Source organism: Cebus imitator, unplaced genomic scaffold, assembly GCF_001604975.1.
Source record: "Cebus imitator isolate Cc_AM_T3 unplaced genomic scaffold, Cebus_imitator-1.0 Scaffold572, whole genome shotgun sequence".
In the NCBI taxonomy this organism is placed as follows: domain Eukaryota; kingdom Metazoa; phylum Chordata; class Mammalia; order Primates; family Cebidae; genus Cebus; species Cebus imitator.
Window position 1 is genome coordinate 81,647 of NW_016107887.1, and position 7,044 is coordinate 88,690.

General features: G+C 46.3%; 1 pseudogene; it reads left to right on the forward strand.

Moving 5' to 3' along the window:
• Positions 1-119: 119 nt before the first annotated feature.
• LOC119469103 lies at positions 120-213 on the forward strand (annotated as a pseudogene).
• Positions 214-7,044: the final 6,831 nt, after the last annotated feature.

A 7,044-nucleotide genomic window follows, 5' to 3' on the forward strand; every position in this document is an offset into this window, starting at 1 on the left:
GCCTGTAATCCTAGCACTTTGGGAGGCCGAGGTGGGTGGATCACCTGAGGTCAGGAGTTCAAGACCATCCTGACCATCATGGTGAAACCCCATCTTCAAAAAGAAAAAAGAAAAAAAAAACCAATTTAGTTTAGATCTTTTGAGTTTTCACACTCATGTGAGATATGCCTCCCTCAAATCTTGTGACTACCTTGGCACCTTACCTACCTGATGTGAAAAATAAAAAAGAAAAGAAAAAAAAAACAACTTAGTTTATGAGGGAAACTCATTATCCACCTGAATTGTAACGGAGCTGAATCTCCTAAAGCAATCTAAACATGCAGCTTTTCTGGTTTTGAAAAAGGAAGAGCTGGCTTGGAGCTTTCCACACTGGGCCACAATCTTGACCTCAACTTCCTCAATCCTCCTGGGCATCCCTTCAGGACCACGGTCAAAGAACAGGTAAATTAACAGTGTGTCAGGCACCATTCCACACACTGGTAACCTGGGCCCCGTCCTCATAGAGCTTACTTTCTCCTGAGGAAGGCAGATGGCAAACAAGCAATTATAAGTTGCGTGCTATGGAAAGCAGGCCCAGTAAGCCAGGGGCACATGATAAGGAGGCCTAACCCAACCCCAGAGGCAGGAAGGTGCCTGAGCCCTCCAGGAAGGGAAAGAATGCACACAAAGCTCTGGGGAGGAACTAGCAGTGTGAGTTAGTGCAAAGCAGGGAAGTCCAACATGGCTACCACCTAAGAACGTGCCTGACAAGGACAATGAGGCCAGGCTCATTGCAGCAGGATAGGGGCTGGGCCTTTGTTTTCTTCCAAGTTCCCAAGCTGTCCTGATGTCAAGCAAAGTTTGAGAACCACAGCCTAGGAACGATCTGCCAGAATACCCCTCCTGCACCAAACAGCCCCGGGTTGGATGGAACTTGATTCCTGGAGAGCTTCCTGTCTTAAGCCTCCTCACCATTCAATGCTCTATCATTTCTTTGATTTTTTTTACAGATGGTGGGTTTTTTCAATATTATATGCCTTTATTTACTTTTTTTTTTTGAGGTGGAGTCTCACTGTCAGGTTCAAGCAATTCTCCTGCATCAGCTTCCCGAGTAGCTGAGATTACAGGTGCCCGTCAACACGCCCAGCTAATTTTTGTACTTTTAGTAGAGATGGGGTTTCTCCATGTTGGGCAGGCTGGTCTCGAACTCCTGACCTCAAGATCTGCCGGCCTCGGCCTCCCAAAGTGCTGTGTTTACAGGAGTTTACCACCACACCCAGCATATTTATTTTAAATCAACTTTATTTAGGTATAATTTACAAACAGCATAGTTTACCAATCTTAAATAAAGTATTCAGTGGGTTTCAACAAACTCATACAGTTGTAAAACCAACATTACCCCAACCATCGGTCTTGCCCCTTTGCAGTCAAGCCCCTTCCCCCATTCCCAGCTCTGGCTAACTGCTGGTCAGCTTTCTGAAACAATGGTTCTGCCTTTTCTGTTCTTTCTTGTAAATACAGTATGTGGTCCTCTGTGTCTAGTTTCTTTCATTTAGCATCATGCTTTAGAGATTCGTCTAAGTCATGTGTATCAGTAATTCATTTTTTTAAATTGCTAAGCAGTATTCCACTGCATCGATTACTACAATTTGTTCACCAATTGATGGACATTTGGATTGTTTCCAGTGGTTGGCTATTATAGATAAAACTTTTTTGAAAAAGAAGTACAAGTCTTTTTGTGAACGTTCCCATTTCCTGTAAGTAGATACTCAGGAGTGAAATGCTGCGTCATAGGTATGTTTACTTTTGTAAGAATCTGCCAGGAGCCAGGCGTGGTGGCATGTACCTGCAGCCCTAGCTGTTCAGGAGGCTGAATTAAAACCTGGTTGTGTTTGAATAAAGGCACTCTCAGACCAGGCACGGTGGCTCATGCTGTAATCTTAACACTGTGGGAGGCTGAGGCAGGCAGATCACTTGAGGTCAGGAATTTGAGACTACACTGGCCAACGTGATGAAACCCTTCTCTACTAAAAATACAAAAATGAGCAGAGCGTGGTGGTACGTGCCTGTAGTCCTAGCTACTCTGGAGGCCGAGGGAGGAGAATCTCTTGAACCTGGGAGGCAGAGATTGCAGTGAGCCAAGATCATGCCATTGCACTCCAGCCAGGGCAACAGTCAAGACTGTCTCAACAAAAAAAGAAAAAGAAAAAGAAAAAAGCACTCTCACTGCAGAAAGGAAACTGGGTTGAAAGGGACAGGTCAGGATGTATAATCCCAGGACTTTGGGAGCCTGAGGCAGGGGGATCACTTGCTGTCAGGAGTTTGAGACCAGCCTGGCCAACATGGCAAAACCCCATCTCTACAAATACAAAATTAGCTGAGCATGGTGGCACATGCCTGTAATCCTAGCTACTCTAGAAACTGAGGCAGGAGAATCACTGGAACCTGGGAGGCGGAGGTTATAGTGGGCCAAGAACCCACCATTGCACTCCAGCCTGGGCAACAACAGTGAAATTCCATCTCAAAAGAAAAAAGGGGGGGGAGGGGACAAGAGGCCAGTTAAGCAGCTTGTGTAGTCATTTAGGTGGGAGGCTTTGAGAGGGAGTTAGAAAGCCTCTGGTCATCATTTACATCAGTAGACCAAGGGGCTACAGGAAGAGGGACAGGAAAAAAGAATTTATCTTTGCATGTGCTGAGTGCACAGAGGAACTGTCAACTTGACCAAGGTTGATCTGTGAGTGAGTCACAGAACCTGGCAAATAGCTGCTCCTAACCATGCTTGGGGACTGGGGATCCCACCAATGGAGACAGTGGCGAGCAACGACAAGAGACTGTGTGTAACCACCCAAGGGGTTCACCTTGCCCGCTGCCTAGACAGAGCCAATTCATCAAGACAGGGGAATTGCAATAGAGAAAGAGTAATTCGCGCAGAGCCAGCTGTGCCGGAAACCAGAGCTTTATTATTACTCAAATCAGTCTCTCCAAACATTCAGGGAGCAGACCTTTTAAAGATAATTTGGTGGGTGAGGGGAAGCCAGGGAGCCAGGAGTACAGATTGATCAGGGATGAAATCATAGGGAGTTGAAGCTGTCTTCTTGCACTGACTCAGTTCATGGGTGGGGGCCACAACATCAGAAGAGCCAGTTTATTGATCTGGGTGGTGCCAGCAGATCCTTCAAGTGCAGGGTCTGAAGAATATCTCAGGTACTGATATTAGGAGCAGTGTAGAGAGGGTCAGAATCTTGCAGCCTCCAGTGGCAAGACTCCTAAACCATAATTTCTAATCTTGTGGCTAATGTTAGTCCTACAAAGGCAATGTAGTCCCCAGGCAAGAAGGAGGTCTGCTTGGGAAAGGGCTGTTATCCATCTTTGATTAAACTGTAAACTAAGTTTCTCCCAAAACTGGTTTAGCCTACACCCAGGAATGAACAAGGACAGCTTGGAGGTTAGAAGCAAGATGGAGTCAGTTAAGTTAGATCTCTTTCACTGTCTCAGTCACAATTGTGCAAAGGCGGTTTCAGTTCTTATCTCCTTGGCTGACATCAGGAAATAAATTATCATAAGAATGGAGTTGTAAGTAGTGGCTGGTTGTCTTTTGTAATAATTCCATGTCACAATAGCATTCAATTATATTAATTTACAGAGCAGCTAATCTTGATGGGCACTGTCAGATGTAAGTATGGATATCGGTGAGACACTTACCCTACCTTCCAGTTGCTCATAGTTTAGTAAGTGAGTGAACCGGCTGTGGTTTCTAACACATCTCAACAGGAAGCTGTCTCTCTAACAGTCTCTCAGCTCTTAACCTGTTTACAGCTAGTGCTCAACTTACGACCACGGTTGGTTCCGATAGACTGGTCGTAACATGATTTGGCTGTAAGTTGAGTAGGCTATATGTACAGTACTGTGAAATGATGTTATAAAAATCTTTAAGTCATATTTTATCATAATTTTCTTTCATTATTGTTATATATCATAATTTTCTTTGTTCATTTTATGCCATTTGATCATCTCTACACCATTTTGTTTCTTCTTTTTACATTCGTCAGGTTTAAGTAAAACACTGCATTACCAGTACAACTGGTTTAATATTTGCAAAACATACAAAATTACAAAATACAATGCATACAAAAATACAAAATACAGGTGTAAAAAATACCATAGGAAACATTTTCCCAATTGCAAAACATATCAAAATATATAAACATGTACGAAACATTTTATTGGCCGCTGGTGCTTGGCTGCGGATCATTGATGTTGTCATCTGAGGCAGCAGTTGGGGTTACCGGAGTTGGTTTTTTCATAAACATGGTGAGCTTTGTCTGAATTGTATGTTTCTTTTTTTCTTCATAAATTTCATGATACGGACAAAACATATCGTGCGCCATCTGTTCAATCCTTGAAAATCGTTTGATATTTGGGTCCATTGCTTCGAAATGTATAAGAAGTTTATTGGGAGGGGTTTGATGAAAAATATCCAAGACACAAAACACAAATTGCTGTACCGAGTCTGGGATAACAGTTGAAATGGTGCATGCGGAGATGGTAGTGCTGCCGGAAGCTGGTCCACACTGTCGTACGCCCAGCTGGGCAACATTTGCGCTGCCAGACGCAGAGCAGTCGTGGCTAGCGATTGTGGTCGTTAAGTCAAATGGTCGTAAGTTGCATAGGTCGTAAGTCGATCAATACCTGTATTTGTATCCTCTTACTGAGAGGGCTCAATACCTGCAAAAAGCCAGCTATCATCTTTACAAAGCTAATGCAATGAACTTCAATTTGTACAACAGCGCCACCACAACTCTGTTGTACAAGTTGAAGTTCATTGCATTAACTTTGCAAGGATTAATTTAGTCTCTCTCAGCCAGGCGCAGTGGCTCACACCTGTTAATCCCAGCACTTTGGGAGGCCGAGGTGGGTGGGTCACAAGGTCAGGAGATTGAGACCATGCTGACCAACATGGTGAAACCCTGTCTCCACTAAAAAAATACAATAATTAGCTGGGCGTGGTGGCGTGCACCTGTGGTCCCAGCTACTCAGGAGGCTGAGGCAGGAGAACTGCTTGAACCCAGGAGACGGAGATTGCAGTGAGCCGAGACTGTGCCACTGCACTCCAGCCTGGTGCCTGGCGACAGAACATGACTCTGTCTCAAAAAAAAAAAAATATGTATATATATATATACATAGTGTCTCTCTTCCAGGATTCCTACAGGACATGCTGCTAAAGGCTCACGCCAGGAGTGGGCTCCAGCTCACCAGATCTGTCAAGGGGCCAATCATCTCAAAGGGTTCCCATGAAGAAAAATGCTTATTTATTGGAAGACAGAAAGGAGAGGGTTGGCTGAAACCACTTTGCCTTCAACAGCAACTTTTTAATCCTTTTGTCTGGTGCATGAAATCAGTTCCCAGAACACAGAGGTTATTAATAACTGTGGGACCTTTTCCCAGTCTCCAGATCAATTGGCAGAAGCCGCCGGTTATTTCCTTCTGGATGCTTCTGTTATTTGGAGCTGGGAAGTGACCTCCTCCTGAAAACTGGTACAGATTTTCCCCCGGCTCGGGAATTACAAAGTCACCCACCAGCCCCCAGCCTTGCCTCCTCTCCACCCATCACTGGCTGGGCTGGCTGGGTGTCAGGCTGGTGTCTGTGCTTCCGCCAAGACTCCAAGTGCCATCCAGTGGAGTCCGGCACGTACCTCTCCTCCCGTGGTTCCTCACTGCCAGGTGCGGTCTGGGGCATTGATCTGCACCCATGGAGCCAGCCTGAGTTAGAATGAGTCACTTTGAGCTGGCTCCTCTCCTCATGCTTGGCAGAGGCCACAGCATCAGCTGCTAGGCAGAAGCTGAGCAAGGCCGAGGTCTTCACCTGGGGACATTGGGGTGGACGTTTCTCCAGGAGGGGCTGCTGTGATCGGCAGGACTGACTAGAGAGTCTTACATGTAGGGCTTCCCCAGGGCTGGCCCTCACCTCTCTTCCTCTTCCTTCCTTCCTGCAGGGGCTAAGCCATGCCCGTGGTTTTACCAGGATCTCAGTGCAGGAAACGCTGCTGCTCCTCTCACCCTCATCTGCTCTCTCAGCTCCAGGTCGCACCCTCCCCGCTGGCCACATCACAGGGGATGGCCCTCAGCACCCAAACCCAACCGGACACAGTGGGCTGGACAAAACTGGGTCATACTGGCTAAATGCCATAGCTCCCCTGTGAAATGAAAGCAAGAGCCTTCGCCTTGCGAGGCTGATGGAGGAAGGGGTAAAGCACCTCCCATGAGGGCACAGGAGGCCTCTACTGAAGGCTTGATCATCAGGAGCATTGTCACCTCCAAGAGCTGACCTCATCTCTCCCCACAAACCTGCTCACCCGGTCTGCTTCCTGTCTCAGTGGATAGCATCATTACTCTTAGTCAGTCATACTGAACAAAGCAGCTCTCTTCTGGTTCATCCCGCACCGGCGTGTGTGTGTGTGTGTGTGTGTGTGTGTGTGTGTGTGTGTGTGTTAAATATACCTAAAATGTATTGTGTCATTTTTTTGAGATAGGGTCTCGCTCTGTCGCCAAGGCTGGAGTACAGTGGAACCATCTCGGCTTACTGTAGCCTGCACCTCCTGGACTCAAATCATCCTCCCAGCTCAGCTTCCGAAGTAGCTGGGACTACAGGTGCATGCCACCACGCCCAGCTAATTTTTGCATTTTGTATTTTCTTGCAGAGACAGGTTTCATTGTGTCACCCAGGCTGTTTCTTTCATTTTTGGTTTTTTTTTTTTTTTCTAAGACAGAATTTTGCTCTTTCGCCCAGGCTAGAGTGAAATGGTGCGATCTTCGCTCACTGCAACCTCTGTCTCCTGGGTTGAGGCAATTCTCCTGCCTTAGCCTCCTGAGTAGCTGGGCACCCACACCACACCCAGCTAATTTTTGTCTTCTTAATAGGGACAGGGTTTCACCATGTTGATCAGGGTGGTTTCAAACTCCTGACCTCAGGTGATCCACCCTCCTTGGCTTCCCAAAGTGCTGGGATTACAGGTGTGAGCCATTGCGCCCAGCCTCATAGGTCTATTTTTTTTTTTTTTTTTCTGA